The following is a 27,774-nucleotide window of genomic DNA, read 5'->3' on the forward strand; positions in this document are numbered from 1 at the left end:
CAGGACCCCATGGAGGGCTAGATGAATAGGACGACCTCGTGGAGGGCTGGATTAACAGTAGACGGTGGAGGAGTGGTTGAACAGTAATCGGTGGAGTAGCACGCGGTGGAGGCTTGATGAACAGGAGCCCGTGGAGGCTGGAGGAGGTCGACGATAGCGCGTGGAGGCTGGAGGAGGTCGACGGTGGAGATGAACAGTATCCCGTGGAGTCCCGTTTTGTGGTACGCCACACCCCTCCCGATGAACAGGACCCCCGTTTCGACCGTAGCGCTCCAACACAAGTCCGTTTCGTCTGTTTTGCGGTACGCCACACCCCTCTCGATCAACAGGACCCCCGTTTCGACCGTAGCGCTCCAACACAAGTCCATTTCGTCCGTTTTGCAGTACGCCACACCCCTCCCGATCAACAGGTGCCACGCCCAATATGCGACCCTATCCAAAAGGAACTCGAAGGTCCCACCAAGGATAGACCCACATATTGAAACGCTTTTGCAAGGTGGATATCATTACATCAACATTACATAATAGATGGGGATACATACATAAGGCATACAATGCCACACGAATACAACATCACAATACATCAGAGCACCATCCGACTACGGATGAAACACAAACAGAAACTCAAACGACATCCACCCTGCTAGCCCAGGCTGCCGACCTGGAACCTATCCCCTGATCGAAGAAGAAGCAGAAGAAGAACTCAAGCAAGCAAGCGTCGCTCTCGCGTCATGATCATCGCGTAACCTGTACCTGCAACTGTTGTTGTAGTAATCTGTGAGCCACGAGGTTGTGAGGGGGTAAAGTGGTGAGGTTGCAACAGCGATTAAGCAAGATATGGTGGCTAACATACGCAAATGAGAGCGAGAAGAGAAGCAAAGGAACGGTCGTGAAGCTAGCAATGATCAAGAGGTGATCCTGAACTCCTACTTACGTCAAACATAACCCAAAACCGTGTTCACTTCCCAGACTACGCCGAAAAGAGACCATCACGGCTACACACATAGTTGATGCGTTTTAAATCGGATCTGGTGTCAAGTTATCTATAACCGGACATTAACAAATTCCCATCTGCCACATAACCGCGGGCACGGCTTTCGAAAGGTAATACCCTGTAGGGGTGTCCCAACTTAGCCCATAATAAGCTCTCGCGATCAACGAAGGATATACCTTCTCCCAAGAAGACCCGATCAGACTCGGAATCCCGGTTTACAAGACATTTCAACAATGGTAAAACAAGACCAGCAAGACCGCCCGCTGTGTCAACAAATCCCGATAGGAGCTGCACATATCTCGTTCTCAGGGCACACCGGATGAGTAAGACGTCGGGTTGGCATAGACCCTGGTTGCCCAGGGGGCGCCGGATATCGCTGGGTTTGGACCAACACTTAGACAAGCATTGGCCCGGGGGGGGCTAAAATAAAGATGACCCTCGAGAGGGTGACTCCCAAGGGAAAAGTATAGGTGGTGGTGAGGCAAATGGTAAAACCAAGGTTGGGCCTTGCTGGAGGAGTTTTATTCAAAGCAAACTGTCAAGGGGGTCCCATAAATCACCCAACCGCGTAAGGAACGCAAAATCCGGGAACATAACACCGGTATGACGGAAACTAGGGCGGCAAGAGTGGAACAAAACACCAGGCATAAGGCCGAGCCTTCCACCCTTTACCAAGTATATCGATGCGTTAATTAAATAAGAGATATTGTGATATCCCAACATAATCCTGTCCACCATGGGGCAATCTTCAACTTCACCTACAACTAGCAACGCTATAAGAGGGGCTGAGCAAAGCGGTAACATAGCCAAGCAACGGTTTGCTAGGAAGGGTGAAAAAGGTTAGAGGCTGACATGGCATTTTGGGAGGCTTGAAGAGCAAATGATAGGTAGCGCAGCAAAGTGATAGAACGAAGCAACTAGCATAGCAATGATAGTAGTGAGATCCAGGGTAGTAGTCATCTTGCCTGAAATCCCGCTAGGAAGAAGAACGATTCCATGAAGAAGATGAAGCCACAAAGACGAGCCAAGCGTAGACGAACGAATCCTCACGATCGCAACGAAAACGGGAACTATCGAGAAGAAGCACACAACATGGTAAACACACCACACATAGACAAGACATGATGCACAACAAGCATGATGCATGACAAGGCTACATGAAGCTACTCATGGCAAGAGACGATGCAAACAAGATCAACACATCAAAGCAAGTTTAAATGAGGCCGGGAGCAACATATAACAATTTCGGTAAGTCCTCATATGCAAATTTCGAAATTGGTCCAGATCAGAATAAACATTATGTTCAAGTTTTTAAACAGCAAGTTAAGATGCACCAAGATGATCTACACGAGATTCTAGTCAAGTTACATATAAAGTTCAGTTAATTCGGAGCTACGGCCTAGAAGATATGAGCAAAACAAGTTAAACATGGCATTGATGCGAAATGCAAACAAACATCAAGAAAACACACCAAAACAAGGATTCAACATGATAATATGAAATTATATGCAAATCTAAGCAAGTTTCATGTAGAGCACACTCAAAACGGAGCAACGGTTCAATACATACACTATACAAGATATGACAACAACCTGTCCAAAATAGCAACTAGGCATATTGCAAGCATCACAACAACAAGCTACAGCATCCCAACGAGAAAACAAAAGGCATGGGCATGATGTACAGATAAAGCATGACAAAACATGAACACTGAGCTATCTCCAGAAATCACTAGAACATGCTGAAAAACACATGGCAAGATAGCAAATAATAACAGTTTATAGACTTGGCAGAAAATAACATCAGGTTGCAATGTTTAGAGCTATCAAACAACATTCTATAGGAACATATCATGGCAAACAAAGGCATGGCATGAATCTACTAACTTCATATAACACAAGTCCCTTACTGACCATGAGCCAAAAGGGCACAGAAAATATGATGGCACCCATGTAAACATGGCAAGTTATATGACAGATTCACACATGGCAGGAACAACAATAAGTAGGCATGTTGATGAGCTTGGACCACTCACCACAGAGAAATACATGGCATGGCAAGGCAACCAACAGATAGAAGACATGTTTATGATGCTACGAATGGAAAGAACAAGTTCATAGAGTGCATGGATCACTAGCAACAATCATGACAACATTGAACTTAATGTTAACAGGCTGACAGCCACATTATTTAGCAAGTTTGGAGCAAGATTACAACATGTTATAGTAGGCCAAAAATGCAACCAGGGTCATGGATGAATAGAGCATGACATTTATAACAAATCATCCTTAGTGTACATCTCCAGATTATGCATAGAATGACTTGTAGCAGCAGGTTTACATAGCATCACAAAATAACAGAATCAGCCTAGCAAAACATCAACAGCAAGTACCCTACTTAACAAGCTTGATGCACTCAGTACAAGACTCACAAAAATAAATGGATGACACCCCTGTAAAGATGGCATGTCATAGATCAAAACTCATGTAGGACTAATGCTCAAAGGATGCACACATAAAATGCAACAAAAATGATAAATCATCAAGTTATAACAGTTTCAGCAGATTAACATCACATAGCACTCTTGCAACAATGATTCAGGCATCAAGATGAACTCAAATGAACATGATGCAATGGAATGAAATGAATTACTCGTTGAGGCGAACAATTTGATATGCTACACGCCCAAAACGGAGCCACGGATGCAGAGTTATGGCATGATGAAGAGGGCATGAAAATATCACAGACTCGGGGACTTGGAGAAAAATGGACCTCGATGGAAAAGTGGACGAGGGGATCCCGCGGGACGAAGCGGTGCCGCGGGCCGTTTGGTTCATCTCCGGGTGGATCTGGTCCACCCGGACCGGATCTGGAGCGGGCCGGGTCCGGCGACGGCGAGGCGGCCGGAGGCGGCGACCGGCGTGGCGGCAGAGGGCGGAGGCCGGCGAGCGCTGTGGTGGCGGAGCTCCAGCAGGAGCTCGGGGTGAGCGGCGGCCCATCGGGCGGAGGCCGGGGCAGCGCGGCGCCATGGCAAAGGGGCGGCGACGCGGGAAGCCAAGCGGCGGCGGGCGCGGCGTCGGAGGCGCGCCGGCGAGGCGAGGTGCGGAGGCGCACGTCACCGGCGTTAGGGCATCAGGCGCGGGGCGCGGGGTCGGGCCCGGGGCGGGCTCCCCGTGGGATCTGCGGGCCGCGGCGGTGGGAGAGATGGGGCGGACAGGCAACGGCGGGGCTGGCGGCGACGGGCGAGGTCGCCAGAGGTGCGCAGGCGGCGGCGCGATCTCGTTCGGTAGGAAACGGACATGTCCGGCGGTGGAGGTAGGTGGAGGCTAGGGTTTGGACCCGAAATTTCGGAGGGGAAGGTCTATTTATAGATAGAGGGAGCTAGGAGGGTCCAAATGAGGTGCGGTTTTCGGCCACGCGATCGTGATCGAACGGCAGAGAGCATGGAGGGGGTTAGGATGGGTTTTGGGCCACTTTGGAGGGGGTGTTGGGCTGCACAACAGAATGGGTTTCGGGCTGCGCGGTTAACCGTTGGAGTATCAAACGGACTCCAAATTGCATGAAACTTGACAGGCGGTCTACCAGTGCTATACCAAGGCTGCTTGGCAAACCTCGGGCCATTCCGAGAAAGTTTAACACCCGCACACGAAAAGAGGCAAAAGGGGGATGCTGTAGGACATAGGAGTGTCGGATTGCAAAACAGACAACGGGGAAAATGCTCGGATGCATGAGATGACCACGTATGCAAAACGAAATGCACATGATGACATGATAAAATGCAACATGCAACCAAATGACATGGCAACGATGACGAATAACTGGCTGACACCTGGTGCAACGAATCCGGGGCGTTACAACACTCCTCCACTGACAAGAGATCTCGTCCCGAGATCTTAGGACCGAGACGGAAGGAAAAAGGAAAGAGGTGAAACAAGAACTCAAGAGAAGAAGCAAGGAATCGAGAGAACTCGAGAAGAAGAAAGGAACGACGAGAATGACGAGAATCGAAAGCTGACGGAATCAGATAGACTATGAAACCACTCCAGTTAGAACTAGATAAGGCACGAATAAGACTGAAAAGGATTTAGGCAGAACTCTGACTGAACAAGGAAAGAATAGAACATGAACTTGAGAAGATGGTACGATACTTGACGAGAGGAACGACACAATGCCTCCAAAAAGCTTGAAAGAGTTGAATGAAAGGAAAGACGAAGAAAGATGTCATCTACCACAATTGAGTTTGAAAGCATCCTTAGAAGGAAGGATAGAACGGAGTTGTTGAAAATTTAACAACGAAAAAGATAAGCTTGTTGTGGTCTTATATGTAACATCTCAAGATCATAAGGTGATAAACGGCCACTAACGAAAATGATTGGATTGCTGAGGAGAACGAAGAAATGCAAAACTCCACTTCAAAAGAATACGGAGAATTAATTACACTTTGATATGCAAGAAGAAATATACTTGAGCTCCTCCAAAAGAATTTTGATGAACACTTGAAGAATGAACTAAATCATGAAGAGCCACCTTGAAGAACTCCGGTAACAAAAGGATGACGAGATAAAATGAAGGATGAAAGAATAGACGAGCGTTGCGATGATTTAGATGGAAGTTCCGACGAGATGGCCGAGGAAATTTGAACTCCGGAAAAGAAAAGATGAAAACACTTGGACCTAGAATTTATTCATCAAGAACAAACTCCGAAGGATGGGATTAATCACTTGGATGAAATAAGAATAAGATTTATTGTATGCTTATCCTTCATCAAATTAAATGGACGACAAGCAATGGATTTTGGCATACTACTTATTCTTCTTGAAAAGGATTGAGAAGTGAGATATCACAAGCTTGAGAAGGTCTTCGTGAACCACCGGTAGGATTGAAAAGAACGAATGAATTAAAATGATAATCAAGGAAAAAGAATCTTGAATTAACCACCGTAACAATTCGAAAATGACTGACGAAAGAGAATGAATCACCAGTAAGAATTAGAAGAACAAATATGCTTGAGGGGATTTAGATGCCAAAGAACGAAGAGATAATGAGCTGATTAAGGAACACTTGAACGAAGCACCGGGATAATTGGATAACGGTAGCTGAAATGTGAGGACAAAGAACTCTTCTAGAACGATGGCATCCGGTGAAAAGAAATGGAAAAACAACTCCTGACATACTCCGGATGGGTAAGAAAAGAATATCTGACAAATGGAATAATTTGAGAGGATAACATGAAGCTAGAATCACGAAACTTCGAGAGAACGGGCAAGATTTAGAGGAAAAAACTCTTCTTCGGTCTTCAAATGGCGACAGAAAACAACACCAAAATTGCTGAGATATTCCGGGAGAATGAAAAAGCAAAGACGTTGAGCCAACAATGAAATGAATTTGAAAGCGATCTTGTGGAAGGCATGTGACTGATGGAATCCATTCTTACGTCGACCTTGAAAAAAATTGAGAATAACTCCGAGGAATTAGAAGAGTCAGGTAAGATCCTGGGAAAAGACCTGTGGGTTAGGGCCCACTAAAAGAAAACACCGTTGGAAAAGGTTGTTGAAGAGTTAGATGAAGCACCAGAATGATTGAAGAATTTGAATGAGGTGACAACCTCGAATTAATTGGAACACAGACGAATCTCCTGAGATGTCTTGAACTCCGGAATGATTGAATGGCGAGAGGCAAACGAGTAAGGAGAACACTTGATCCAATGGAAAAGAATGTGATCAACCCAAAAACTTGAATTGAGTGCACCGGAAAAAGAAAAGGGATGAAGAATGACGAACAAGACGAGAATTCACCAGTTGAAATAATTGAGGGAAGACTGAAGAGGCTCCACATGAATGAAATTGATTGCTCGAATAAAGGCTCAGACTCTGGAATAAAAAGGGTGGGAGGGCGGGAAAAACGAAGGCAACATGGAAGGGAGAACTGACAAATAACTTGAAGAGAAAAAAACCGGTTGAAAGAAAGCAAAGGCTTCGCATGAGTAGGATGGATACTCGATTACTGACTCCGACTTCGAGATGAAAAGGGGTGGGCGGGTGGGAAAAGAAAACAACTGAGGATTGGACTTGCAAAAACGGAGAGGGTCGAATCAGCTTGACAAGAAATGCACCGGATACAAAGAGCTGAGGAAAAATGATCGGAAAACCAACTGCATGAACCTAAAGAAAAATTTGAGTGGGAAGAGGAGTAATTCAAAACACCTACGTCAAGATTCCTCACCAGAGCGACGAAGGGGCTGCGGAATAAAAAGAATTCCTACTCTCCGATATAACTAGACTCAGAAAACAGTTTTCTTCTAGACTCAACAGCGGCCAAACAACAAGATCAATCAAGGGGGCTCCTAGGGTCGGTCGAGGCTCTGATACCAACTTATCATGCCCAATATGCGACCCTATCCAAAAGGAACTCGAAGGTCCCACCAAGGATAGACACGCATATTGAAACGCTTTTGCAAGGTGGATATCATTACATCAACATTACATAATAGATGGGGATACATACATAAAGCATACAATGCCACACGAATACAACATCACAATACATCAGAGCACCATCCGACTACGGATGAAACACAAACAGAAACTCAAACGACATCCACCCTGCTAGCCCAGGCTGCCGACCTGGAACCTATCCCCTGATCGAAGAAGAAGCAGAAGAAGAACTCAAGCAAGCAAGCGTCGCTCTCGCGTCATGATCATCGCGTAACCTGTACCTGCAACTGTTGTTGTAGTAATCTGTGAGCCACGAGGACTCAGCAATCCCATTACCATGGGTATCGATACTAGCAAAGCTTAATGGGAAAGGAAGGGGTAAAGTGGTGAGGTTGCAACAGCGACTAAGCATGATATGGTGGCTAACATACGCAAATGAGAGCGAGAAGAGAAGCAAAGGAACGGTCGTGAAGCTAGCAATGATCAAGAGGTGATCCTGAACTCCTACTTACGTCAAACATAACCCAAAACCGTGTTCACTTCCCAGACTCCGCCGAAAAGAGACCATCACGGCTACACACATAGTTGATGCGTTTTAAATCGGATCTGGTGTCAAGTTATCTACAACCGGACATTAACAAATTCCCATCTGCCACATAACCGCGAGCACGGCTTTCGAAAGATAATACCCTGCAGGGGTGTCCCAACTTAGCCCATGATAAGCTCTCGCGATCAACGAAGGATATACCTTCTCCCAAGAAGACCCGATCAGACTCGGAATCCAGGTTTACAAGACATTTCAACAATGGTAAAACAAGACCAGCAAGACCGCCCGCTGTGTCGACAAATCCCGATAGGAGCTGCACATATCTCGTTCTCAGGGCACACCGGATGAGCAAGATGTCGGGTTGGCATAGACCCTGGTTGCCCAGGGGGCGCCAGACATCGCTCGGTTTGGACCAACACTTAGACAAGCATTGGCCCGGGGGGGCTAAAATAATGATGACCCTCGAGAGGGTGACTCCCAAGGGAAAAGTATAGGTGGTGGTGAGGCAAATGGTAAAACCAAGGTAGGGCCTTGCTGGAGGAGTTTTATTCAAAGCAAACTGTCAAGGGGGTCCCATAAATCACCCAACCGCGTAAGGAACGCAAAATCCGGGAACATAACACCGGTATGACAGAAACTAGGGCGGCAAGACTGGAACAAAACACCAGGCATAAGGCCGAGCCTTCCACCCTTTACCAAGTATATAGATGCATTAATTAAATAAGAGATATTGTGACATCCCAACATAATCCTGTCCACCATGGGGCAATCTTCAACTTCACCTGCAACTAGCAACGCTATAAGAGGGGCTGAGCAAAGCGGTAACATAGACAAGCAACGGTTTGCTAGGAAGGGTGAAAAAGGTTAGAGGCTGACATGGCATTTTGGGAGGCTTGAAGAGCAAATGATAGGTAGCGCAGCAAAGTGATAGAACGAAGCAACTAGCATAGCAATGATAGTAGTGAGATCCAGGGTAGCGGTCATCTTGCCTGAAATCCCACTGGGAAGAAGAACGAGTTCATGAAGAAGATGAAGCCACGAAGACGAGCCAAGCGTAGATGAACGAATCCTCACGATTGCAACGAAAACGGGAACTATCGAGAAGAAGCACACAACATGGTAAACACACCACACATAGACAAGACATGATGCACAACAAGCATGATGCATGACAAGGCTACATGAAGCTACTCATGGCAAGAGACGATGCAAACAAGAGCAACACATCAAAGCAAGTTTAAATGAGGCCGGGAGCGACATATAACAATTTTGGTAAGTCCTCATATGCAAATTTCGAAATTGGTCCAGATCTGAATAAACATTATGTTCAAGTTGTTAAACAGCAAGGTAAGATGCACCAAGATGATCTACACGGGATTCTAGTCAAGTTACATATAAAGTTCAGTTAATTCGGAGCTACGGCCTAGAAGATATGAGCAAAACAAGTTAAACATGGCATTGATGCGAAATGCAAACAAACATCAAGCAAACACACCAAAACAAGGATTCAACATGATAATATGAAATTACATGAAAATCTAAGAAAGTTTCATGTAGAGCACTCTCAAAACGGAGCAACGTTTCAATACATACACTATACAAGATATGACAACAACCTGTCCAAAACAGCAACTAGGCATATTGCAAGCATCACAACAACAAGCTATAGCATCCCAACGAGAAAACAAAAGGCGTGGGCATGATGTATAGATAAAGCATGGCAAAACATGAACATTAAGCTATCTCCAGAAATCACTAGAACATGCTGAAAAACACATGGCAAGATAGCAAATAATAACAGTTTACAGACTTGGCAGAAAATAACATCAGGTTGTAATGTTTAGAGCTATCAAACAACATGCTACAGGAACATATCATGGCAAACAAAGGCGTGGCATGAATATACTAATTGCATATAACAAAAGTCCCTTACTTACCATGAGCCAAAAGGGCACATAAAATATGATGGCACCCATGTATACATGGCAAGTTATATGACAGATTCAAACATGGCAGGAACAACAATAAGTAGGCATGTTGATGAGCTTGGACCACTCACCATAGAGCAATACATGGCATGGAAAGGCAACCAACAGATGGAAGACGTGTTTATGAAGCTAAGAATGGCAATAACAAGTTCATAGAGTGCGTGGATCACTAGCAACAATCATGGCAACATTGAACTTAATGTTAGCAGGCTGACAGCCACATTATTTAGCAAGTTTGGAGCAAGATTACAACATGTTACAGCAGGCTATAAATGCAACCAGGGGCATGGACAAATAGAGCATGAAATGTATAACAAATCATCCTTAGTGAACATCTCCAGATTATGCATAGAATGACTTATAGCAGCAGGTTTACATAGCATCACAAAATAACAGAATCAGCCTAGCAAAACATCAACAGCAAGTACCCTACTTAACAAGCTTGACGCACTCAGTACAAGACTCGCAAAAATAAATGGATGGAACCCCTGTAAAGATGGCATGTCATAGATCAAAACTCTTGTAGGACTAATGCTCAAAGGATGCACACACAAAATGCAACAAAAATGACAAAGCATCAAGTTATAACAGTTTCAGCAGATTAACATCACATAGCACTCTTGCAACGATGATTCAGGCATCAAGATGAACTCAAATAAACATGATGCAATGGAACAAAATGAAGTACTCGTTGAGGCGAACAATTTGATATGCTACACGCCCAAAACGGAGCCACGGGTGCAGAGTTATGGCATGATGAACAGGGCATGAAAATATCACAGACTCGGGGACTTGGAGAAAAATGGACCTCGGTGGAAAAGTGGACGAGGGGATCCCGCGGGATGAAGCGGTGCCGCGGGCCGTTTGGTTCGTCTCCGGGTAGATCTGGTCCACCCGAGCCGGATCTGGTGCGGGCCGGGTTCGGCGACGGCGAGGCGGCCGAAGGCGGCGACCGTCGTGGCGGCGGAGGGCGGAGGCCGGCGAGCGCTGCGGTGGCGGAGCTCCGGCAGGAGCTCAGGGCGAGTGGCGGCCCATCGGGCGGAGGCCGGGCCGGCGCGGCGCCGTGGCGGAGAGGCGGCGGCGTGGGAAGCCAGGCGGCGGCGGGCGCGGCATCGGAGGCGCGCCGGCGAGGCGAGGTGCGGAGGCGCACGTTGCCGGCGTTAGGGCATCGGGCGCGGGGCGCGGGGTCGGGCCCGGGGCGGCCCGGGGCGGGCTCCCCGTGGGCTCTGCGGGCCGCGGCGGTGTGAGAGACGGGGCGGACAGGCAATGGCGGGGCCGGCGGCGACGGGCGAGGTCGCCGGAGGTGCGCACGCGGCGGCGCGATCTCGTCCGATAGGAAACGGACATGTCCGGCGGCGGAGGTAGGTGGAGGCTAGGGTTTGGACCCGAAATTTCGGAGGGGAAGGTCTATTTATAGATAGAGGGAGCTAGGAGAGTCCAAATGAGGTGCGGTTTTCGGCCACGCGATCATGATCGAACGGCGTAGAGCATAGAGGGGGTTAGGATGGGTTTTGGGCCACTTTGGAGGGGGTGTTGGGCTGCACAACAGAAGGGGTTTCGGGCTACGTGATTAACCGTTGGAGTATCAAACACACTCCAAATGGCACGAAACTTGACAGGCGGTCTACCGGTGCTATACCAAGGCTGCTTGGCAAACCTCGGGCCATTCCGAGAAAGTTTAACACCCGCACACGAAAAGAGGCAAAAGGGGGACGCCGGAGGACATAGGAGTGTCGGATTGCAAAATGGACAACGGGGAAAATTCTCGGATGCATGAGACAAACACGTATGCAAAACGAAATGCACATGATGACATGATAAAATGTAACACGCAACCAAATGACATGGCAACGATGACGAATAACTGGCTGACACCTGGCGCAACGAATCCGGGGCGTTACAACAGGACCCCTGTTTCGACCGTAGGAGGTCCGTTTCCTCCGTTTTGTGGTACGCCACACCCCTCCCGATGAACAGGATCCCGTTTCGAACATGGTCGGTCGAACACAAGGCTTTCCTACATTCTACGGCACGCCATGCCTTGTTTCCATCGCCTATTCCGTCCAAGCCCTCCCGATGAACACGACAACGCATTCCGTTCCGACCTAGCCAGTTGGCTCCCTATGAACACGACGACGATGTTGTTTCTCCGTTCCGACCCAGCCATGTACACGAGCCCTTGCCGTACGTATGTGCGAGTAGGCGTTCGAGACCCGTCTATATGTACACATACGTGGCCGTATTTTCTTTCTTGCACATTGGCCGCTGTACGTACATGTACATGCTACGTGCGCGCCTCTACTACGACACGTATGCACCTCTACTACAACACGTGTGCGCCTCTACATTCACCAGTATATATATGTACGTACACATTCACGACCAGAATGACAATGCTACGTACGCTTCGACTAGGTGGGTGCCGACTGTCACGCACTTCCTTGCCTGTGAAGATGTAGCTAGTGGGTCCCAGCAGTCAGGGGGGCGAATCTTTTTTTTGCCCGGACGCACTTCCTTGCGTGCGAAGATGTAGCTGGTGGGTCCTGGCAGTCAGGGGGTTGAATCGTTTTTTTTGCCCGGACACACTTCCTTGCGTGCGAAGGTGTAGATGGTGGGTCCCATCAGTCAGGTGGGAAACGTTTTTTTCGCAAAATATGGTGGCCTGTCCGGTGGGTACCTGCTGTCAGGTGGAGGAATCATTATTTTCCGCGTAATAAGGAGGCACTTCCTTGCTGCGGCCGTGGACCGAGCTGTCAGCCTCTCCACGTACAGTCCACGTCCAATGGAAGTCGTTCCTTGACCATGTTGAACACCCCGCGCCGAGAGCACCAGGGCGGTGGACGACGGCGAGGCTAGTAAGGGGACAACTCGGAGCCGGGGAAGACGCGACAGTGGATGCCCACGCGTAGAGGAGTATGAGGGTTCACTCGTTCGGTTGCGGTGTGAGGCTGCCGTCGCCGCTGAATAACAAGGAGTGTGGGTGAGTAGAGGGATGGCCTGGCCAGCGGTGGGAGTAGTAGGGGGTGGTGAGGCCTCCGCAGCATCACAGCCAGCCACAGGCGGCAGGAGCATGCGGCACGACCAGCGCTGCTTTGGGCGGCTGGAGCAAGAAGACCAGAGGTTGAAGAAGCACTACGGTTGTTGGATGGACATCGTACGGTCACTGGAGCTAGAATCGTTAATATATTGACTAAAGTTGACAAAGGCCTCCATCCCAGTCAACTTATTAGGCCCACAAATCAGCCTCCCACCAAGATGGGTCCTAGCTAGCAGGGGGTATTCATTTTTTTGTGCGTAATAAGGAGGCACTTCCGGTGGGTCCGAGTTGACAGCGGGGGGAACATTTTTTTCACGAAATACGGTGGCCCGTCCGGTGGGTCCCAGCAGTCAGGGGAAACGTTTTTTTCACGAAATACCGGTGGCCTGTCCGGTGGGTCCCTACTGTCAGGTGGAGGAATAATTATTTTCCGCGTAATAAGGAGGCACTTCCTTGCGGCTGCCGTGGACCCAGCTGTCAGCCTCTCCACGTACAGTACTCTTCCGATGGAAGTCGGTCGTTGACCACATTGACCACGCCACGCCGAGAGCACCACGGCGGTGGACGACGGCGATGCCTAGGAAGGGGACGACGTGGAGCTGGGGAAGACGCGGAAGTGGAAGCCCGTGCGGAGAGGAGTACGAGGGTTCACCGGTTCGGCTGCGGTGTGAGGCTGCCATCGCCGCAGAATAACAGCGGGTGTGGGTGAGTAGATGGATGCACTGGCCAGCGGTGGGAGTAGTAGGGGACGCTGAGGCCTGCGCGGCAGCACAGCCGGCCACAGGAGGCGGGAGCAGGCGGTCCCGCCGACGCTGCTTTGGCGGCTGGAGCAAGAAGATCAGAGATTGAAGAAACATGACGGTTGTTGGATTGACATCCAACGGTTATGTCTTCTAGAATCGTTTGTTGACGTATATAATAACTAAAAAAATCTTGCATGCGCGTCAACTAAACAGGCCCACAAGTCAGACCACTCCCTCTTTTTTTAATAATTTATATATAGCTCATGGCAACATCTTATGCAATTTATTGTAGTCGTTTTTTGGTTGGCCAGGGCCAATTTCGCATATTTCTGTGGGTTCAAACTATTTTTAATACCAAAATGTCAAGCCAGATTTAAAGTACTTTGAAGATATATTTAAATTAGGATAATGCCCAGTGAAATAGGAATTTGAACGTCACACCCTAGCTAGTTCATGCATTAGAGTGTTGCATCATGTCTATTCCATTCAACAGAAACTTGAAATGGGGATGACAGAACCCCCAGCCCCCTCTGAACCCAACTTGGGTTTACTAAAAATATTTTTCAATGAACCTGAAATGCCCTTCTAAAATGTCCATCATTTTTGTTTTGGTTCAGAACCTCTACCAAAAGTGGTGCACAATTTTCTAAGTCATCCTAAGGTCTTTGATGTAAATCATAAGTATTTGAATTTGGACATTTAAAATCTATAAAATATTTTAATGTCCAAATAATCCTAAACTAAAATGTTCCATGTTGTTTATTTTCTAAATAGTGGGCATGAGCACTTTGGGGATTTTTGGAGTTGCCTAGGTATTTTAAGAAAATCCACAAAGTTACAGAAAAAAACAGAAATAGAAAGAGAGAGAGGGAAACTACCCTGGTAGCCCACCAGCCGGCCCACCTAGCCGGCCCAGCCTAGCAGCCGCTCCAGCGAGCTGCTTGATGTGGCCAGGCAGGCAGGCAGGTGCTCGACGGCGACTCCAGCGCGTGCCACGCAGCTGCTCGCCGCCCTGCTTCCTCCTCTCGCCGCCCTGCTGGCCTGGACGACCTCCACATCGCGCCCGGACCCCTCTAGACATGCCCATTCTTCCCCTGCCACTCTCCCTCGCTCTCCACCGCCGTGGTCGACGCTGCCGCACCCGCACCACCGTGAAGCTCGCGCTCTCTGTCGTCCCTGCGTCGCGCCATCGTGTCCAGGAGCTCCGCCGCCCTCCTCTCCTTCGAGCTAGCCGAGCCCCGAGCGCTCGCTTGCCCCGAGGCCTCTGCACCAACCTCGCCCGACTCCGCCACCGCCGGTGATCCCTTTCACCGTCGCCGCCGCACCAGCTCGTCCCCGACTGCGCCGTCTGCTCCTACGTGACCGCTGTGAGCCCAGCTACCTCCTCCCCTTCCCTTTCTCGCTCTTGTGCACCACAGCGAGCACACGAAGCTTCACCGCACGTGCCGCCGCCGAGCTCGTCGCCGACGTGACTCCGGCCACCCATCGGGCACACCATCGTGTCCAACACACTCACCGCACTCACAGGCGCCCAACACGCCACCCCACGCGCCTCGCCGTGCCCCGTAGCCTCGGGTACGACCTCGCCCGAACTCCAGCGACCGCCAAGGTCATCGCCGGCGATGTTCCTGGCCACCCCGAGCTCCACCACTGCCACCAAACGACGCGGCTCGCTCCCCGCGTCCCGTAGATGCCCTCCGCTGCCCTTTTGGTCAGCGGAGCACGAAAACTCACTTCCACCGCCACGTCTGGCCTCGCCGACGGCTAAACGCCGGCGGGTCTGACCCCGTTGACTTTAACTGGGTGGGCCCAGGTTGACTCCCCCCTGAGTCTATGACAAGTGGGGCCCGCTCTGCTAATTAATTTAGATTAGCACTAACTAAATTTAGTTAGTTTAGATAACTACTGACACGCGGGACCCACTGGTCAGTTTGACATGGACCAGCTCCGTTAACCACGGACGTAATGCTGACGTAGTAAATTATTTACTGGAATTATTTTTACACAGGAAATTCTAGGAAATACCACAAAATTCAAAAAATCATAGAAATTAATCTGTAGCTCCAAATGCAAAGTGCTATATATGAAAAATGATCAGAAAAATCCAATCTATTCATCTGTATAGGTTTCATGCATGTTTAAGGAAGCTAACCTGCTGTTTAGTGCAGAACAAGATAAAGCACTTAAAAGGGCCACTTATGAGTTCGAAACTTGAATCTTTGGTTCAAAATAGTTCAAACCCATCTGGTCTTAGTTGCATTAGCCCAATACACTCATTTTGCCATGTCTCATGCATGCATCATATTGTTGCATATTGTTTGGTGATGATTGTGTATCGGTGCTCTCTGCGGCAGGTTCTGCCCCCGAGGAGTACCGTGATTACCCCAATGAAGAACAATACCAGTGCACCGACCCATCAGGCAAGCAACCAACCATTTGAAGATATCGATACAATCCCATGTTCTCGCTTCTGCTCTCTTTTACTACATTAAGACCACGCGATTCAAACTGTTGTGTGCTGTGGTAGTTGAACCTATTTCCTCTGCATGACCTGTCATTGCCACAGTAACTAGATGAAACCCACTAGCATGTGCAGGAGTTGATTGAGCCATGTGTATGTGTTGTTCCTACCTTGCCATGCCTACTATGCTTAGAGTCGTGTCAGGTCTGGTCCATCTGGGCGATGGGCTAGAGTGAAATGATCATGTCAGTACGAGAGTGATGTGTTGAACACGATTTGGTAAAGGTATCGATGAGAGGCCATGTAGGAGTACATGGTGGGTTGTTTCATTGAAGCCGTCCATAAGCACTGAGATCTGTATGTGTGATTTAAGATTCAGCTACTACCATACATTGGGCCCTGAAATATGACCCCGCTCGACTTCTTATCCACCCTAGTCCTCTGTCTAGGAGTTGCAAGTAGTTTCTGGTGTTTGTAGTTTACTGGAGGCCGTGGAAAGCGCTGACCGCGGGGTGGGCTCTGATGCGGTAGGTACGTGGCTGGGTACACCGGGCACCCGTTAGGTGTCTCGGAGCCCTGTACACATCGTTCGGGGCCGTATGTGGAAACCTCGGCCAGACTCCCTACGGATGGAACCTGAATAGGAGATAAACCTGGACTAGAGACTTAGGTGTTTAGGTAGGTCGTGGTCTACACCCACATCGGCTTTCGCTTGAAGTCTGCCGAGCACATGTCGTGTGCAAACGCTAAGTGGTGGAAACATGTATGAAGAGGTACACCCCTGCAGGGTTAACATCATCTTTTCGAATAGCCGTGTCCGCGGTAAAGGACTACTTGGTTGCCTATACAGTTCATAGACAAGTAAATGGAAACTACTAAAAGTCTCAAGATAAGTGTGAGTGCCGAGTGTGGCTCTTCCTTAGGAAGACGGAGGTGGATCCTCGGTAGTGTATTGAAGTGGTGAGTAGTGGACTCGAGTGTGCAAAACCATTTCAAGTTGGAGTCTCGTGGGATAGCTTAGCCAAGAGTCAAAGCTGGCTTGCTGCAATAACCCCACCAACCTTCTTGGTAATGTGCATGTATGTAGGATCTGATGTAAGTCTTGCTGAGTACCTTTGTACTAATGTTGCTTTAATTTACGTTTTATAGAAGACGCTACAACCCCTTCTGATGGGTTCTTTGTAGACGTTGACATCGATGAATAGGCTGAAGCCCAGGTGGTGATCCTGAGCTCATGAAGGACCATGTAGAATAGTCAGGCTTACCCAAGCCTCTTTTATTTAACTAGTTTTCTGTACTCAGACAAGTTACTTCCGTTGTTGGCTTGTATGCTTGTATGACTTGAATGTGGGTCGTGTGACCCGTACTTGTGTGTATGATATGTATGGTTCTATGAGCCTTTAAATAAAGTACTTGTGTTGTAGAGTCATGTTGTGATGCCTTGTTGTATTTGCACATATCGAGCATATTGTGTGTATGATTGAAATGCTTGGTATGTGTGGGATCTGACTATCTGGTTGTTTATCCTTAGTAGCGTCTCTTACCGGGAAATGTCTCCTAGTGCTTCCACTGAGCCATGGTAGCCTGCTGCTGCTCCGGAACACTTAGGCTGGCTGGCATGTGTCCTTCTTTGTTCCTGTGTCTGTCCCGTCGGGGAAATGTCACGCGATGAATACCGGAGTCCTGTTAGCCCTCTACGGCCCGGTTTACCGGAGTCCTACTAGCCCAGTGCTACAGTACGGATTCACTCGCTGATGACCGACACGTTCGATGCTGGGTCATGGATGCCTGTCCCTATAAGTCTGTGCCACTTTGGGTTTACGACTAGCCATGTCAGCCCGGGCTCCTTATCATATGGATGCTAGCGACACTATCATATACGTGTGCCAAAAGGCGCAAACGGTCCCGGGCAAAGGTAAGGTGACACCCGTGGGAATACCATGCGTGAGGACACAAAGTGATATGAGGTGTTACATGCTAGATCGATGTGGCATTGAGTCGGGGTCCTGACAGCGTTGGCATCAGAGTCAGACTGCCTATAGGTTCTCCAAGCCAAACTGGTCGATGTTGAGTCTAGAAATGCTTTAGTTATATGTAGGGGAATTGATTGTGGGATGGAACGTAAGGCTATTTTTACTCCTTTACCTCATGGCATTCTGATCTGAGTCGGTCCATTCTTCCACCGGGGGCTAAGGATTAGGATCTCTTCTCTCTATCAGGTTCACGTGTTACTAATCAGTAGTACCTTATAGGTTTTATGATTACAAGCCTAGTTCAGTTCTACTACCATGTTTTGTTGCTAAGTTGGACCCAGAATCTTGATATGATATTGTTGAGTGTCTATGCAATTCTTTGCAAAATGTCTCGAAATCACTTTTGAGCATTTACAGCCGTTATGCTGTCTAAATTCTGCTAGAAATTCTAATGCCTTTGTATTATATCATGTTTTAGATGGCTTCCCGCCCTCAGAATCAAGTGGTTCGTCTGACTCGATGCCTCGATGTACCTGGACATACTGCTATGTTGGTCCACGTAATGACCGAGGCTGGATACCGTTGGTATCCCGAGTACACCGTCGAGGAGCAATATAGGGATTTCAATCAAAGCCAATACCTCTACACCGTCCAGATATTTCCTAGCTATCCTGGATCCACCAAACCCCTCCATTGCTCATATGGACTTGGGGTTACTATCGAGATGGATGTGCAATACGCTGCATATTCGACGATGACTATCATACGGGCCAGAACCTCCTTGCTCCGGAACACTGATTCCGCTATATGCCGATGTCACTTACTGGGCCAGAAGGTTACTTCACCGCTATCTACAGCGACTCTTCTCACGAGGATTCGCTGCTCCGTACCACCACACAGTTGCTTGAGGACAAGGACCGTGAAAACCGTGCCTTGCGACTGGAGCTATTTAACTCCCATTCTGATCACTGGGCCACCTTGACCCGGTTTGCACCTGCTGTGCAGGCAGGGTATATGGATATGCGGGATCTCTACCCCGTGCGGTCTACTCTGCCGGACCATATGGATTGGCGAGATGTAGGGGGCATCACTCCTCCCCGTGGACCTCTTCTGCCACCGTTTGATGGTCCCAGGCCACACCCGAGTCCTTATGGACCGCAGGCTCCACGGGATCAGCTGTTTCCGGATGATCACATTCAGCTCCCAGGACATGGGGGTAATTTCTATGAGGATTACTACGGAAATGTCTGAGCTGATAGTAGCACCACTAGTATTGTAATAGTTATATCGTCCACCGTCCTGCGTGACTTGTGGGATATGACTTAGTGTGTACCACTTTCCGTAGGTGTAAAAAAATAATGTATAGGAGCTTGGGATGCCTCCGATGATATGTAATCTTCCTTTCACCGTAGTAGTACTTCATTTGGTCTTGTACTAAACCTTGTATGGTGTGTATGACGATGGAATAAAAGAAGCAGTTTCTGTATTTACCATGTCATACGGATGATCATCTTGCATTCCGGGTTATCCATTACATTCTACATTTCTATGTCAGAATCTTATCATTCTTGACTAAACCATTGTCTTTTTTCCTAGGATGGTCAACACCCGCAACAACCCTGCTCCCCCAGAGCAGGACGAAGGCAGTGGAGTCAGGGATGCAAACCTGCCTCACCCTCCTTCTCTGGCCGAGGTTATGCTGGAGGCTAAGAGAAACAAGCGGGAGACCAACCGTTTGTTGGAGCACATCGAACAAAACACAACACAGCATCAGAGGAATAACTTGGTGTCGCTCAGCGACTTCATCAAGTTACATCCACCCACCTTCCACCACTCCGTCGAGCCTCTCGATGCCGATGACTGGCTTCGCAGCATTACTCACAAACTGTGTTCTGCCCTCGTAGCTGAGGCCAATAAGGTCACCTTTGCTGCATATCGTCTCCAAAGCCCCACCAGTCTCTGGTGGGAGAACTATGAAGCCATGCGCCCAGCTGGGCATGTCACTACTTGGGCAGAATTTAGTGAGGCTTTTCGTGAACATCACATTCCGGAGGGTCTTATGGATTGTAAGCGTGAGGAGTTCTACAGTTTCACCCAAGGTCGACTCTCTGTGGACGCATACAGCAGGGAGTTCGGTAACCTAGCACGCTATGCCACTGAAGAAGTCTCAACCGATGCCAAGAAGCAGGCAAGCTTCCGCAAGGGACTTAGCCCCGAGCTTCGCCGAGATCTCCGTCTGCATGAGTGCACCTCCTTTCAGAAGCTTGTGAACAAAGCCATCAGTGCTGAGATGGGTCAGACTGATTTTGAAGCAACACGCAAGCATGGCCGTGACTTGGGTTCCTTATCCGGTGCTGGACCATAGAAGCGCCGGGTGTGGGTGCCTAACACTGCCCTGCCACCCAGGTTCACATCAAGGCCATCCTATCAGGCGCCTCGTCCAGCTCAGCAGTATGCACCAGCTAAGCCCTATGGTGGGCCAACCAACAATGCTCCTCCACGCACCAGCTCTGTGACGTGCTTCAAGTGTGGGGAATCGGGCCACTACAAGTGTGAGTGTCCCCAGACCAACCCCAACCAGTCTGGAAAGGCTGTTGGCTGTGGCAAGACAGCAGGGAAGGTGTACTATGCCAAACCGGCCACCACTGCATGTGGCCATGTGAATTGTGTCTCAGCTGAAGAGGCTCAAGAGGATCCCAACGTCGTTCTCGGTACGCTCCTTGTTAATTGCCACCCGGCATCTATTCTTTTTGATACTGGAGCATCTCATTCATTCATATCCGAAAACTATGCTCGCTTGCATAACACCGCATTCTGTGACATGCCTTCCACCATGGAAATTTCTACTCCTGGTTCTAGATGGCAAACCTCTAGAGTAAGCCATGGGAATGAAATCCAAGTTGACAGACTTGTTTTCCTTGCATCATTGATAGCTCTCAAATCCTCGGATGTTAACATCATCTTGGGTACGGACTGGATGTCAGCCCATCATGCCAAGATTGATTGCTTCTCTAGGACTGTTCAACTTACGCATCCTTCGGGAAAGATAGTCAATGTCTTGACCCGAGTAGCCAAGCGACAGCTATATTCCCTTAATGCCAGTCCCTTGCCAGACCTCGAAGACATTCCGGTAGTCCGTGACTTTCCGGATGTCTTTCCAGAAGAATTTCCAGTTGTTCCACCTGACAGAGATGTCGAGTTCGTGATAGATCTCATTCCAGGAACTGTCCCAATTTCTAGAAGACCCTATAAGATGGCACCACTAGAACTAGCCGAGCTTAAGAAACAACTCGATGAGTCCTTGAAAAAGGGTTTCATCCGTCCTAGTTCATCTCCATGGGCTTGCCCCGTCCTCTTCGTCAAGAAGAACGATGGTACGGATCGGATGGTTGTAGATTATCGACCCGTCAACTTGGTCACAATAAAGAACAAGTATCCGCTCCCTAGGATCAACGACCTATATGATCAGCTCGCCGGATCCTCAGTCTTCTCTAAGATGGATTTGAGGTTGGGCTACCATCAAATCAAAATCAGGAACGGGGACATTCCCAAAATGGCCTTTGTTACCCGTTACGGCCAATACGAGTACACCATCATGTCCTTCGAGTTAACCAATGCTCCAGCCACCTTCTCTCGTTTAATGAACTCAATCCTCATGGAGTATTTGGATAAATTCGTCGTGGTTTACCTCGATGATATACTCATCTACTCCAGGAACAAGGAAGAACATGCCGAGCATCTAAGGCTAGTGTTGATGAAACTTCGAGAGCATCGCCTTTATGCCAAGTTCTCTAAATGCGAATTTTGGTTGCCAGAAGTGACCTACCTAGGACATGTAATTTCTGGTAAAGGTATTGCTGTCAATCCCGAGCGAGTTCAAGCCGTTCTTAATTGGACTCCACCTGAATCGGTCAAGCAAGTTCGGAGTTTCCTTGGCTTAGCGAGCTATTTTCGTCGTTTTGTCGAGAATTTCTCCAAAGTTGCTAAACCTCTAACTGAACTCCTCAAGAAAGATAAAAAGTTCGAGTGGACTCCACAATGTGAGCACAGTTTTCAGGAACTGAAAAGACGCCTGACTTCTGCTCCCGTACTGGTACCACCAGACTTCTCCAAGGATTTTGTTATCTATTGTGACGCCTTGCGACAAGGACTAGGTTGTATTCTCATGCAAGATCGTCACGTAATTGCTTATGCTTCACGGCAATTGCACCCACATGAGGAAAATTACCCTACTCATGATCTAGAGCTTGTAGCTGTAGTCCATGCACTCAAAACCTGGCGACATTACCTCCTCGGTAATCGTTGTAAAATCTTCACTGATCACCAAAGTCTGAAGTACATATTCACCCAACCGGATTTGAATCTCAGGCAAAGACGTTGGGTCGAGTTGATAACAGATTTCAACTTAGGGATAACTTACACCCCAGGAAAAGCCAACGTCATGGCTGATGCGCTAAGTCGTAAATCTTATTGCAACAATCTGATGTTGCAACAAAGTCAACCACTTCTCCATGAGGAATTTCGGAAACTTAACCTTCACATCGTTCCTCAAGGATTCCTTTCCACCTTGGTGGCGAAACCTACTCTTATGGATCAAATCATCGCTGCACAAAAACGAGATAAAGGGATATCTCGGATCAAGGAGAACATTGCTAGCGGAGATGCTAAATGTTTCTCTACAAATTATCATGGTGTTGTGTACTTCGAGAACCATCTAGTGGTTCCCAAGAACCAACATTTACGGCAGTTGATCCTTAAGGAGGCTCATGAATCTCCTCTCACCATTCATCCCGGTAGCACTAAAATGTATCAGGACCTACGCCAGAGGTTCTGGTGGACTAGGATGAAGAGAGACATTGCTCAGTTTGTTGCTAATTGCGACGTCTGTCGTCGTGTAAAAGCAGAGCATCAACGGCCTGCTGGCACCCTTCAACCCTTAGCTATTCCTGAATGGAAATGGGATAAGATTGGTATGGATTTCATTACCGGTTTTCCCAGGACCAAGAGAGGGAATAATGCTATCTTTGTCATTATCGATCGTATTTCCAAAGTGGCCCATTTCTTACCTATTCGCAAGAGTATAACCGCTAGTCAGTTAGCAGACTTGTACATCTCTGAATAGTGTCCCTCCATGGTGTTCCACTGGAAATTAACTCGGATTGAGGAAGTCTCTTCACCTCTCGGTTTTGGGAAAGTTTCCAAAATGCTATGGGAACCCGCCTTTCCTTTAGCACCGCCTTTCACCCTCAATCAAGTGGTCAAGTAGAACGTGTCAACCAGATTCTAGAAGACATGCTTCGAGCTTCTGTTATCTCATTCGGAATGGATTTGGAGAAATGCCTTCCATTTGCCGAATTTGCTTATAACAACAGTTATCAATCTAGCTTGGGTAAAGCCCCTTTTGAAGTTCTTTATGGACGAAGGTGTCGAACGCCTCTTAACTGGTCAGGAACCGGGGAAAGACAATTCTTTGGCCCGGATATGATCCAGGAAGCAGAAGAGCAAGTTCGCATCGTTCGTGAAAAGTTGGAAACAGCCCAATCTTGTCAAAAGAGTCAATATGACCGAAAACATAAGGCTATGACTTTTGAGGTTGACGAGAAGGCTTACCTTCGGGTTACCCCTCTGAAGGGAATCCATCGCTTCGGTATCAAAGGCAAATTGGAACTACCTCCGCATTCTTGCCAAATGAGGAGAAGTTGCCTACCAATTGGAACTACCTCCGCATCTCTCCAGAGTCCACGATGTCTTCCACGTCTCTCAACACAGGCGTTGCTTCTCGGATCCTATCCGTGGAGTGGACCACGAAACGCTTGATCTTCATGATAATCTCACGTATCGAGAGTACCCCGTTCGTATCCTCGATCAAGCCAAGCATACCACTCGACATCATAATATCAAGTTTCTCAAGGTTCAATGGTCGCACCATTCTAAGAAAGAAGCAACTTGGGAAAGGGAGGATCATCTTCGACTCGAGTATCCCGCCTTCTTCCCGGAGGATCCTAAATCTCGGGATGAGATTCTTTTGAGTAGGGGTGAGTTGTCACACCCTAGCTAGTTCATGCATTAGAGTATTGCATCATGTCTATTCCTGTCACATCCCTAGCTTCTGGTAATGCTCTAGGCTAGCTTCATGTGTGCATCATGTCTATATTCCGAAAGTTGAAATGAGGAAATTGAAAGCCTCGGAAATCATTTTAATAAAGGGGCAAGAAACCCTAAAATTGCAATCAGTAAATCCAAAATGCCCTAGAAATAGCTCTGACAATTTTGGCAAGAGTTATAAATCAAACCAAAATTTTGGGACATTTCTAAGGAATTATTTGGGCTCTGATTTTAAATCAATATTTTATTTGAATTTGGAGTTATATTCATAATATATAATGAATATATTTTCAAATGCCCTGAGATATTTTATGTTTATGAGGAGTAGACCTTAAGTGACATAAAATTATCCAGGGGAGTTTTGGCACTGTTTTCAAATTTGTTTGAATTTGAATTCAGTGGCATTTAAATAGACAACAGAACAGAAATATAAAAAAAGAGAGAAGCCCAGCCACTTACCTGGCCCAGCTCCTCCAGCGGCCCAGCCCACCACCGCTACCCCCCCTGTCGCCTTCCTCCTCTGCCAGGAGGACGGGCACGCGCCCGGCGCGCGCGGCCACGCGCCTCGGCCACCGCCTCCCTCCCAGCCTGCTTGGCTCCTCCTCGACGCCCCGATGATGCCACGCGGCCCCCTCGACCCTCTCTCACTCTCCCGTGTCTCTCCCTCCGTCCCTATCCCCCTCTGCTCTCTCTCCCTCCCGCGACCGAACGGAGCCGTCGCCGCCGACCAGCGCTCGTGCGGCCGCAGCCATCCCGAAGCCTCTCCGACACGCCCTCGAGCTCCGCCGGTCCTCCCTTGTCCTCCTCGTCGTCTCACGCGACCAGAGGAGCCCCGGAGCGCCGCCCCCGACGTTTTCCCCCTCCTCGGCCACCGGAGATCCGCCTCGCCGTCCCGCTCGCACCGACGCTTCACTGGCCCCGTCGTCTGCACCGGCCAACTCCCCGTGAGCTCCTCTTCCTTCTCCCCCTAGTCACGTTGCTCGAGCTGCCCCCAAACCCCGTTGGCCATCACAGCCGAGAGCTTGGCTCCGCCGGCCATGGCGCCGCCGTGGCCAGGGCCACCGCAGCCCGCGCCTGAGCACGTCACCGTGCTCGGTGAACCCCCAGGAGCACGTAGCACTCCTCGTTTTCTCCTTTAGTGCGCCGTAGCATCGCCACCGTTCGCGCCCGAACTCCGGCCGCCACGGAAGTGGACGCCGCCGTCGATCTGAGTCGTCTCCGGCGACCCCACTAGCACCAGACGACGTGGACGAGGCTCGGGGTTCCAACGGTGCCATCCACGCCTCGAACCGTGGCCTGTGCTGCGATTCTGCACATCGCCGCCGTCTCGGACCTCGCCGGCGGTTAGTCGCCGGCAGGTTTGACCGAGTTGACCAGGGTTTGACCCCCCCTGGGTCATTAACATGTGGGCCCGAGGCCCTTCTAATTTAGTTTAGATGCTAATTAAATTTTAGCTAACCCACTGACTCACGGACAGGTGGGGCCCAGCCCTGTTAATTAACCCAGTTTAGTTTAATTAAATTCTAACTAAACTAATTTCACTGACACGCAGGACCCACTGTCAGGTTTGACTCGACAGTGACCTGTTGACCTGCTGACGTCACACTGACGTCAGGCTGACGCAATAATGAATTACTGGAATTATTAATATTCTGAAATTCCAGAAAAATGTATAAACTTCTAAATATCATAGAAATTCAACCGTAACTCCAAATTAAATAATTTATATATGAAAAATTATCAGAAAAATTCAAGGAATCCATCTGTAACATTTTCATGCATGGTTGAACAATGTTTGTCCTCTGTTTTGGACAAAACAAATAAAGGGCATTTAAATAACCATATATGGAGTTGGAATTTGAATCTTGTATTCAAACCAACTTCATTTAATCTGTTGCTAGTTGCATTAGCTCAAAACACATTCATATTGCCATGTCATAGCATGCATCATATTGTGCATTGCATTGATCGTGTTTCTTCTGTGTTTGCCGGTGTTGTTCCCCCTCGATAGACGTTGTACCGATGATGTGATCGCTGACACTGATGAAGACTGAATGTTATCTTCAGAAGTGCCACGCAAGCAAAACCCCCTTGTTCATTCCGATACAATCCCACTCTCTTTTACTACATTAGGACAAAAACGATTCATCTGTTATTTGCTGCGGTAGTTGAACCCCTTTATCCTCTGCATGACCTGTCATTCCACAGTAAATAGATGAAACCCACTAGCATGAGTAGGAGTTGTTTGAGCCCTGTTGTGCCTACTCATTCTTGCTTGTTTGTCATGCCTGCTACTGCTTAGAGTTGTGTCAGGCCTGATTCATCGGGGATGAATCAGAGGCGTGTGAACATGTCCTACTGTGTGTGAGCTAAGTGTGTGAACACGATTTGGTAAAGGTAGCGGTGAGAGGCATGTAGGAGTACATGGTGGGTTGTCTCACTGAAGCCGTCCTTAGGAACTGAGTTCTGTGTCTGTGATCCATGATTCAGCTACTACCATACATTAGGCCCTGAAATATGACCCCACTCGACTTCTTATTCACCCTAGTCCTCTGTCCAGGAGTTGCAAGTAGTTTCTGGTGTTTGTAGCTTACTGGAGGCCGTGGACAGCGCTGACCGTAGGGGTGGGCTGTGATGCGGTAGGTATGTGGCACGGTGTACCGGATGCCCATTTGGTATCTCGGGAACCCTGTTCACATCGTTTGGGGCTGTGAGCGAAACTCCGGCCGGATCTCCTCATGGATGGAACCCGAATAGGCGATAAACCTGGACTAGAGACTTGAGTGTTTAGGTAGGTCATGGTCTACACCCACGCCGGCTTTCGCTTGAAGTCTGCCGAGCACATGTCGTGTGCAGACGCTAAGTGGTGGAAACATGTATGAAGAAGTACACCCCTGCAGGGTTAACATCATCTATTCGAATAGCCGTGTCCGCGGTAAAGGACTTCTGGGTTGCTTATATCAGTTCATAGACAAGTGAAAGTGGATACCCTAAAATACGCAAGATAAGCGTGAGTGCTATGGATGGCGTTCTCGTAGGGAGACGGGAGCGGATCCATAGTGGTGTATTGATATGGTGAATATGTGGACTCGTGTGCGCCACCTCAAAAGAGTTACTTGCAGTCGTAGTTCAGGATAGCCACCGAGTCAAAGCTGGCTTGCTGCAGTTAAACCCCACCATCCCTTTGTTGATAATGATGCATATGTAGTTAGTTCTGATGTAAGTCTTGCTGGGTACATTTGTACTCACGTTTGCCTATTTTATGTTTTGCAGAGAGACTTCGGTCTCGCTAGTAGTTCCACGTGGACTTCGACGTTTAGCTTGTTACCTCAGCTACGATCTTGTGCCCTCGGCAGGATCTGGTAGATAGTCAGGCTTCTCAGCCTTTTTCATTTCTAGATGTCTGTACTCGGACATGTTAAGCTTCCGCATGTGCTTTGACTTGTATGCTCTGATTGTTGGGTCATGAGACCCATGTTTGTAATATCCCGC

Source organism: Triticum dicoccoides, chromosome 7B (assembly GCF_002162155.2).
Source record: "Triticum dicoccoides isolate Atlit2015 ecotype Zavitan chromosome 7B, WEW_v2.0, whole genome shotgun sequence".
Lineage (NCBI taxonomy): Eukaryota > Viridiplantae > Streptophyta > Magnoliopsida > Poales > Poaceae > Triticum > Triticum dicoccoides.